Source organism: Psammomys obesus, unplaced genomic scaffold (genome assembly GCF_907164565.1).
Source record: "Psammomys obesus unplaced genomic scaffold, mPsaObe1.curated_primary_1811, whole genome shotgun sequence".
Classification (NCBI taxonomy): Eukaryota; Metazoa; Chordata; class Mammalia; order Rodentia; family Muridae; genus Psammomys; species Psammomys obesus.
In genome coordinates this window covers 4,161,919-4,171,635 of record NW_026591086.1, presented here as the reverse complement: position 1 = coordinate 4,171,635, position 9,717 = coordinate 4,161,919, and positions in this window count along the sequence as shown.

Here is a 9,717-nt window from a genome sequence, read left to right as displayed (position 1 = left end):
CCCCCCCCCCCGTTTGGACACGTGTGTTCAGGCGCACTAGCACGTGTGCGCACGTGTATATAGAGTTTGACGTAGGTAGGCATGTTTTTGATCGCTTTCTGCTTTATTCTCCGAGGCAGAATCTCATCATCAAAACCTGAGTGCCAGAATTACAGGTGAGCTGTCACGTTCATCTGTCTTTGGGGTGGGTGCTGGGGACCCAGGAGCTGGTCTGCGCGCTTACACAGCAGGCGCTCTGCCGGCAGGAACTCACTGCTGGTCCCTAATCTACTGTTTTTACAGGGAACAATGTAGAAATTAACAAAAAAAGATTTAACAAGGAACAGAGAAAACCACAGTATTGAAAGTAAAGCCAAAATGGCTTACTCAAAAAATATATATATATATAAATAATTATCTTGTTTTTCTGAAGATAGAGGAAGATTATTAAGGCAGACGTGACCATTGTTTCAAATAAGATTCATGAAGACAACACAAATAAGAAAGTTGAATTTTTTCTTTTGTTTCATTTTTTGTTACAATTTATTCACTTTGTATCCTGGCTGTAGTTCTCTCCCTGGTCCTCTCCCAATCCTGCCCTCCCTTCCACTCCCCCCCCACCCATGTTCCTCCCCTAGTCCCCTGATAGGGAATGAGGTCCTATGTGACCCTAGGTTCTCTCTGACCCTAGCCTGTCAGGACTGGCTGCACCATCTTCCTCTGTGGCCTGGCAAGGCTGCCTCACCCCTCAGGAGTAGGTGATCAAAGAACCAGCCACTGAGTTCATGCCAGAGACAGTCCCTGTTCCCCTTACTAGGGAACCCACCTGGGTCCAGAATTTTAGGTTCTGTTGCTCTCCATGTGGAGCTCCTGTCCCCTCCAGGTCAGAAAGTTGGATTTTATTAGGTGAAGTTGAGAGGTTCAAAAACTTAGAGTTAATTCCTGGGACTGGGGCAAACTCACCAGATCACAGTCCTTTCAGAGCAGAGGTCCAGCAGCAGTCCCCCACCCAGATACACCTTGCGAAAAGCCCATGGAATGTGCTAAGTCCTCCTCCCCCTTACTTCAGCCTAACCTACAGGGCAGCCTAACCTAACAGGGCAGTCCAGGGTCAGGTGTCTCCCAGGCCTGACCATTTGCAGTCTTGGTGCCCAAAAACAGATCAATCATTTTAAAGGTCAGCTCCCCTAGAAGCCCCCTCACCCAATCCTGTAATGTCAAGACTTGCACTTGCCTGCTTATGTTTTGTCCCTTTAAAAACCTTGTTCTCCTGGAGTTGAGGGTCGCTTGCCCCTTTGTCTTTGTATTGTGTTTTGCATCAGACTCAAATCCTGTTTGGGGACTCGCGATCTGGGTATTACAAAATAAAAGTATTTTAGTAAAAATGACACTTTGCAAAACTGATCAAAACACAATTTTAATGTCTGCAAAGGACTGTCATGTTTTTTGAAGCAATAATTAATCATACTTCACGAAAAGAAACATGAAGTCTCAGGTCTAGACAGCTTCCTCAGAAGCCTCAGATATTTTGGTTGCTTTCAGGAGGTCAGCAAACACTGATAGCAAAATTTGGCAAGAATCAGTCAAACTGTGGAATCCTCTGCTCAGCCAAGCCAATAGGCTCTGAGCTACGTGAGGAAGGGCAGGTGTGTATCGACCCAAGTTTATTTGACTCCAAAGCCCACTCGATGGAGCCGAGCCATGCTAAGAGGAAGTGTGTGCTTTATCCTGAGCACAGCCAAGGAGAAAATGGAGGCAATTAAGACTAGCTCCCAGCCCTCCTGGAAAAGTGACCTTAGAGGAAAGGTGCTTACTAATAATGGCCCTGGAAGGACAAAGGTTCTGTCTTGGAGGTTGTTACAGTCAGTGTGAGAGAGAGTGTCTATTGTCCTGGCGCAGCCACTGGGCTTATCTGTAATGAGAGCTGGGAGATGGCTTTGTTCTCAAGCACAATCCTTCGCGGCAGGGACTCTGTTAGACACCGGGCTGCAGAACAAGACTGGGTTGAGTCCAGCCCCAGCTGAGAATTGTCCTCGTTGACTCAGAGCTGGCTGGGGAAAGCCCAGCCACAAGGCTGACGGCTGGCCTGCCCACTATCCCATCACTGGGGAGGCCAAGGGTTAAAGAGACTTCATAACCACAGTTCTCTTTCCTTACCTGCGAAAGGATGATGTCTGAGGAGAGTCTCCAACAGGTAGTAAGCTTCAACTCTCAACTGAGCTGGCATCACCAAATAACCCCTCCTTCCTGCCTCCCCCCTCCTAGCCAGGTCCCCACAGCTCTCCCCTCTGGGTTGTTCTGAGCTCAAAGGCAGTCTCCATCTGCAGAGCCTTCTGTCATTTGCTGGGACAAGAGGTAAGAGCAGGCTTGGGCCCAGCTCAGTAATGGCCTTGAAGTCCTTCGACGGAGAATTTACTGTCTTGGACTTCAGATTTGCTTCATTGGGTAAACACAAAAATGGGACTGCTTTTCTTCTCAAGAGGAAAAACCTTTGTACACATACAGTGTCAGGAAGGGAAGCAGCAGCGAGGTCTCTGGCTGCAAAGCGGGGAGAATGCTGGCTGCTGTCACTTTTAGCAAAGCAGGTTCCACTGCTTAAATGTCAGGGTGCTTAATGTCCTTGCGTGGAGATAGCTCCATGTCACTTAGAACCCGCCCTCGTCCACCTCCCGACACTAGCTCCTCTTTTACACGCACTTAACAATGTGTGTGCGTGTGCGTGTGTGTGTGTGCACACCCACACATTCATACATGTGCGTATATTTGTGTGTGTGAAGTCACTTAGCACTTAAAGCAGATTTCAAGCCTTGTAAGCCCACTTTTGTTTCAAAATTTAACCAGAAACTAAAGACTAGAGAAACAAGGTTTGAAAAGGATGTAGGCAGTGTTCATGAGAGAAGGTTCTACCTCACTGATGGGGATCCCAATATCTGAAAGTGAGTCCTTCTGTCTTGAAATGGTAAACCTTTCCTAACCTCTGGAGCACAACAGCTCCTTCAGGCTGCAGGGACAGAGCAGGGCATTAGAGACCCGGCTTGTGGCTCATTTTGTAGAGAAAGAAATGAAGGGGGTGGGGGGAGGAAAGAAATGAGGAAGCTGAGCTTTTTGTTGTTGTTGTTTTTCTCCTGAGATAGGGTTTCTCTGTGTAGCCTTGGCTGTCCTGGATTCACTTTGTAGACCAGGCTGGCCTTAAGCTCACAGAGATCTGCTTGCCTCTGCCTCCCTGAGTGCTGGGATCACAGGCTTGTGCCACTGCGCCCATCTGGAAGCTGAGCTTTCAAAGGGATGAAATTAAATCTTTCCACCTCTTAGCTAGCTGCTAGCAAAAGTTGGGTGTTTTCCAGCAATTTCTCAAATTTGCTTTTAATTGAATATGTGTGCCAACAGGAATGTGGATCTCCTTGACTATAATGCAAATTGGCTCACGCTGCATTTTCATTTGATGGCTCTTGAGCAAACTTCCTGGTAGGAGAACAAATTTATCTCATTCCTTTGAAAATCTCCGTGGCATTTAAGGACAGAGGTGGAGCACGACTTGGTGCGTGTGTGCTGATCTTCTGCCGAGGGTCAGGTATTTCTATCGCATTGTCCAGCTAAGAACACATAAAGTACTTCTCTGCGCTTCCCTACCCATCAGGCTGTCGTCTTATTTCATATTCGTCTTATTTTCATCTTCTTAACTGGTAAAGATTCATTACGGGGAAAAGAACCAAAGACGCTGAGTTTTAAACCTGGCATTTTCACACCCAGTTAGTTACCACTCATAATCTACCTGCCCTTGGAAGCGGTGCGTCACCTACCTCAGTTTGAAAGGTTTTGCTTAGGAAATGGTCTGGGCAACTAACTCAGTGCTGCTGTGATGGGCAAGAGACCAAGCAGTCCCGCAGCAGCGGTGGTACCTGAGCACCTTGGGTCCTTTCAGAACCACCCTGAGCCTCATGCCTCAGCCTCTGACGGGTGTCTGAACAGCAGACACCTCAGCTGTACCAGAGGAGCTCCAGAAAGGCAGTGCCACAGAGGGGGGAGGGCACGCTCCTTGTGGGCAGCCCCATTTTCTGAGTTTTAGTGCTGCACTGCATAGGAATGGAAAAGTCTAACTGAGCACTAGGAAGCATGCAAGTTTGTTTGTTTGTTTGTTTTTTTCCTAATACTAAGAGGTTTATTTGAAAGAGGGAAAGGAGTTAGGGCCTGAGTGAGCCCTGAGAGAGAAAGAAAGGGAGAGACAGACAGTAGGAGAATGTAAGAGGAGAGAGAAAAGGGTGGTACCCCAGAGAGAGATTGGAGGAGGGGGGACATGGGCCAGTAGGATTTGCTGAAAGAGGAAGAGGCAGGAGGATATGGAGTTCGAGGCCAGCCTGGGATACACCTTTTTCCCTTTTCTCTCTCCTATATTCTCTCCGTCTCCTCTTAAGCTCTCCCACTGTGTGTCTGCGTCTTTCTAAGGCACCCCCCTTCTCTCTCTTCCCTCTTTCTTTCCACAATAAAGTTAACCCGCCTGCCACCCCCTGTCTCTCATTCTGTCTGCTCCTGACTGATATGTGATTACTTATTTCAAGTTTCCATAGCCCTGACTTGCCTGCAGTGATGGGCCTGGAATTGTGAGTCAAATAAACTTTTCTCCACTCAGCTGCTTTTGCCAGGGTATTTTATCACAACAATGAGGAGCAAAACTTGACGTTTCCTTCTGAAGCAAGAAGAGGGGTGGTTAGAAAGGACACCCATCCTTCTGATGAGTCCTGTTGAGGGTCCCCTTCATGTCACCTTCGCTAGGGATCTCATTCCCCCAACACTTCAGAGAACACTTTGAGGTAAAGCCCCATCAGTCTTGAAATCCTTCCACTCACCCCCCGGGGGATGGCTTTGGGTACAGCCGAGCAGATTTGTTCCGTGGGCTTTTCACCAAAGCTCACTTCTCAGCTCATTTCAGAAGTGAATCTTCTGGGCTGTAGAGTATGCACCCCATTGCGGGCAGAAAAACAAAGGTTCCAAAACCATGTGACAACCTTAAGGACAGCGACGCTGTTGATGACACCAGGTGTTTGCAAGCCTAAGGCCACCCACGAATGAGTGAGCCATGCAAGAACCGTGCAGAAGCCCTCGCAAACCCCCATGTGACAGATGATGAATCAAGCCAGGTCATGGAGTGCAAAGGATGTGAGTGAGTGCTGGGGCTTGAGCCGTGTGCTGTTAGCTCTGGCTCAGGAGCACAGAAGGAGCAGGCAGGACACTTGTGAAATGTTGTGAAATGCAACCTTTGACAACTAGAGTCAGATAACTCCACTGGCACAAATCCAGGAGCACAAGCCCTTTTATGGTCTCCTGTTCTGACCCTCACCTTTGCACCCTCTCCCTGTTGGCATGCTGGACTTGCATGTGAGTGGGCTGAATTATTTACCTGTGCGCGCTCTCTGAGTCTTACTGTTTACTCTTCTAAACGCCATGTGTTATCAGAGCCCGGTGGAGGCCTCTGCAGGGCCCCAGACACTGACACGTGCCCCTGTCCTCATCCTCAGCAGTTGCTGCTGGGGCAAGGCTGGCTCTCTATAAATAAGAACCCTCTCCGAGGTGGATCCGAAGGCTGGGCAGGCTCTCTCTCATCCATCATTGCCGATCTGCAGCCTCCCGTTGCTGTTTCTTGCCTGGCATTCATCACCCTGCAGAAGGCGTCCATTGATTTTCCGTTGTAATTGAATCTTACAAACGAGCGGGCTCGTAATTAACAAGCCAACATGGCTTTCATCAAACATCTCCAACTGCAGGGCAGCAGGGGCAATGATCAATGCCCCTACCCTTTCCCTGCTCCCATGACACCAGTCCAGAGCTCCCGAGAGGCACAAGGAACAGAACTAAACAAGGTGACCCCTCTAGGTGCCCAAGGGCCCAGTCATTGTCACTGACCATTTTGTGCGTGAGGCTATGGTTTGGGTCTTAAATGTCTCCACATGTGTATTAAAGGCTTAGTCGCTAAGTTGGCGTCATTCGGAGGTGGTGGGAAATTAAGACGTGGGCCCTGGAGGAAGGTCTTCTGGTCACAAAGGGCAGGCTGTTAATGGCAGCCTACCTCCAGCCCTGAGTTGCATCACCACCAACCCCAAAGCAAAGGGACCAATTGACAATGAAGCAAGGCTTACAACTTCCAAAGCTGCAAGCTGGAATAAACCTTTGCTCTTTTGAAACTGATTGCCTGGTGTATTTGTCGTAGTGGTGGAAAGCCAACACAATGTGGCTTTAGGATCCCCCTGTCTACCCCAGGGCCAGCTGAGACACTTGCCTTAAAATCCACCGTCCTCTGAGAACATAATGATTTTTTTTCAGGAGCATGGCTTGAACACCTATAACAAAGGGCAGTCTAATAAGAGAGAGAGAGAGAAAAAAAAAAAAACAACAACAACAACATGGCAGGTTTGTTTTGTAAATTGTCAATGCCACAAGAACACACTGTCACCTGAAAGAGAATAGGAGATGGTTTATTCGGAAGTTAACTATGAGTGACCCTAGCCTCAGAACACAAATTCAAGTTACTTCAAATGCCAAATTCCAAATGTTCATAGTTTTGTTTTGGTTTTGGGTTGGGGTTGTTTTGTTTTGGATTTCTTGTTTGTTTGTTTCTTTTGACAAGGTCTGGCTATGTAACTTTGGATGGCCTGGAACTTACCATGTAGACCAGGCTGGCCTAGAACTCATAGATACTTACCTGCCTCTACCTCCTGAGTGCTGGAATTAAAGGTAGGCACCATTGTGCTCAGCTTAATTTTGTAAAGCATTTAGGGTGTGAAGGATTTTTGTTTTGGTTTGTTTTTTGTTTTGGTTTTCGAGACAGGGTTTCCTCTGTGTAGCCCTGGCTGTCCTGGATTCACTTTGTTGACTAGACTGGCCTCAAACTCAGTGCCTCTGACCCCGTGAGTGCTGGGATTAAAGACGTGTGTCACCACATCCAGATAGTTTTATGAAGCTTTAGTAGTAACAGAATTAAGAAAATCATAGATTAGGACACATTCTAAATACATGAGTGGTAAGATTGCGGGGGGAGGTTAAGCAAAGGCAGGCTCCAGGCTTTAGATGACTGATGATGCTTTTAGCCTTTCACTTGCTGGAAACTGGGGGTCTGTTTGTACATTTCAAAATAATTAACCTAAACAGCCACAAGGATGCTAGGTCATTTACAGGGGTAGACACCAAATGGCTATTTGGAGGGCCCAAAACAGTCCGAGATCTAGAGAAATGGCTGAGTAAGTAAAGGGTTTGGTCCCTGATGCCCACTGTAAAAAAAAAAAAAAAAAAAAGCCAGATATGGTGGTGTGTTCTTGTAATCCCAGCCCAGGGGATGTGTAAATAGATCCCTAGGGCTCACTGACCAGCCAGCCTTAGTGAGCATCAGACCGTGACAGATCCTGTCAGAGGAGGCAGACAGCATTCTCAGGATGACATCCAGCTTGTCTTCTGGGTTCAACATGCATGTGTGTGTACATGTATACAAACACAAACACACACACTAAATTGTAACTTTCCAACTCTCTGCCATCAGTTACTAGGCCTCGTAGAACGTTTTAACACAGGAATTGCTTCTGGGAAAGTCAATTCATGGTAACGGGGGTTGGGGGGCTTAAGAGACACCTGAAGACTCCAGAGGAGACTCACTCATGAGGCTTAGGCTCAACATGGAATAAGCAATGTGGTAGACCTACAGCTGAACAGAAGGGACTGTGCAGAGGACACAGACTGGGTGAGGACCTTGTACTCACAGAGAAGCACTAAGAGAACAAGGAATGTTAATCAATGGAGGAGATAAAAATCAAACACCTCTATTCCATCCAGAAAGCTGAGAGGGGAGGTTGCTAACAACCTGGTGACCTTTTTGCTATCTGAAAAGTCGGACCTCACCCTAATTCTTCATAACGGTTATTCCGGACTCTTCCCTCCCTAGATTGTTAGCTGTTCTTAAAGGAGATGTCACGTATACTTTATGGCCTTCTGAACTCTATCCTATCAGTCAGAGCCCACATCAGTTTCTAGGCCTTTTAGCTATAGGACCCACCCTCATGGTCACATGTATGCAGTAAAAGAGTTGCAATGCAATTATAACCTTAAGCATTTTTTGTGCATATGGAATTGGAATTATGAGAATTATTGCTGCCTGGAGACCCTTTTCCCAATCCTATTGTGTTAAGTATGCCTACAATAAGCCCCCTGGAATCAGACTCCCGAGGTCTGATCCAGGTTGACAAAGTCAAGCTGCATTGAGTTTTAATTCTTATCTCTTCACAGTTTTTTCTCTGCCTAGATATCTGCAGAGACCCACTCAGGACTAATCTCAGGTAATAAACTGAGTGTGTTTCTTCAGTCTTCTGAGCCATCTTCCCAGGTATGGAGCTGGCTTCTCTGGAGTGGAGGTTTTCCAGGGATAAAGCAGACGACAATGCCTTTCTTAGGGCTTGCTTTGGGATAAAAGGGTTTCTGTGACAGGCTTAGAGAAGGGAACTCTGTCTTTTTTTGACTCAGTAAGAGGCAGGAACAGGTGAGGGAACCTTCATATTTGAACTGTTTGTTGTCTATCAGTTCAAAAGTCTCAGCATGCCAAGGATGGTACTTTGGGGTTCTGTGTCCTGATCCTCAAGAGCAGTAAATTCATTTTTCTAATTAACTAAAAACTAACGTCTTGTTTTTAGACTAACTGGGTTAGGATTCAGATCCTTTTTCTGAAGGAGCTCTGTTTCCCTGATACTGCTGGCAAAGTGGAAGGGCAAAATCCATCAGCTTGCAGTGTGGCTATTTTAGAATTCTCAACATTTCAAAGTCAGAAGCAATTCTTTGTCCCTGAAATTCACAGAAAGAGCTTTTCTGGGAAGTCCCATGTGTGTTCAGTACAATTTGGTGGCTTTAAGGGGACACGGATGCTCGTGGACTTAATCTGGTGTCGTAGATTCAGATGGCATGAACATGAGTGGCATGGAACACTGTAAGAACCTCTTTTCCTACTTTAGCCAGAGATCCGGGCAACTGGGAGCCTTATGGCATGCTGTAAAGAGGATGAGCTCGCTGATTGGGACAAGGAAGCAATAATCATACATTGCCAGATTTGTTGGGGTCAAGGCCCAGGTTCTAGCAGATAAAACAAGCTAGACTGTGCCACTTGTCCTCAAGAATGGCAGGTGAAAGGGCAATTATGAGACAGGTAAAAGGCTAAGGAACGAGATTTATTTAATATGCCCATACTGGGACAAAGAACAAATAGAGAGGTTCAGTGACCTCCCAAGCCCATCTTCTGGGTACTGACACAAGATGTAGGTTTAAATAGAAGGCAAGAAGCCGCCCTAGTCTAAGTGTAGCTCTGTTCATTACTAACCTATTGCATAGCCTGATCTCCTACAAGGCTGTCTTAAACGCGCTACACCAGAAGCATACACACAGATGTGTTAGTGTCTTTCCACAATGTCAGAACACACTGAGGAACAAAGTCACAGGGGACATCAATTTGGTTGGCAGTAATTTCTTTCTCTTAGTTACAAATGCTAACTCCCCCATTACATATTTTATATCACACAGTAAATACATAAAATATGTGAGTGTGTTTAGAGAGAGAGAGATACAGTATCTATAGCTATAAATACACATGTGTTTAGTCTAAGCTATAGATACAGAGCGCTAAAGAGGCCCCAGCAGAGGCCAAGAAGTTTTGAAGAGGCTTGCGGATGCAGAAACTGATGGGGATGCCTGGAGAATATCTTTAGGGAGAGGGGA